Genomic DNA, 498 nt, shown 5'->3' with positions numbered 1-498 from the left:
GAGAGAGCGATCCACAGGCGGCAGCTTCGTCTAGGTATATGCAGCAAGAGGCTGTGCGGTAGCCTTGGCAACAGAGCCAGGATGAGGGAGAGCAAGCGAGCAAGGGAGCAGGAGAGAGAGAGAGAGATTGTGTGTTTGTGTGTATTAATCACATTGTGGGCACATAAATCGGTTCATGCAGTGACATTATGGAGACTCACCGCCAAAAGATGCTTCCCACTTTCCACACGGTAACCCATTAAACTTAAGTAACACCACGCTAGGTTTTAATTATTCATATACTGCAGAAAAGCAAAACAATCCCACATTTACCCCAAAATATATGCCATAAATAGCTTGTCACACTGTCCAAAAAAGTGTCAGTAAACATATCAAAAAGCTAAAAAGCTGTAGCTAGCAATGTCAGTTTTCAACCTTTTTTCTGTCTTTGAAAATTTGAAAAATCTTAAGTCCCCCCAGTTAAAATGTATTTAAAAATGTACATTCTACATCCATATG

The sequence above is a fragment of the Cheilinus undulatus genome, linkage group 9 (genome assembly GCF_018320785.1).
Source record: "Cheilinus undulatus linkage group 9, ASM1832078v1, whole genome shotgun sequence".
Taxonomy (NCBI): domain Eukaryota; kingdom Metazoa; phylum Chordata; class Actinopteri; order Labriformes; family Labridae; genus Cheilinus; species Cheilinus undulatus.
This window is presented reverse-complemented; position numbering follows the sequence as displayed.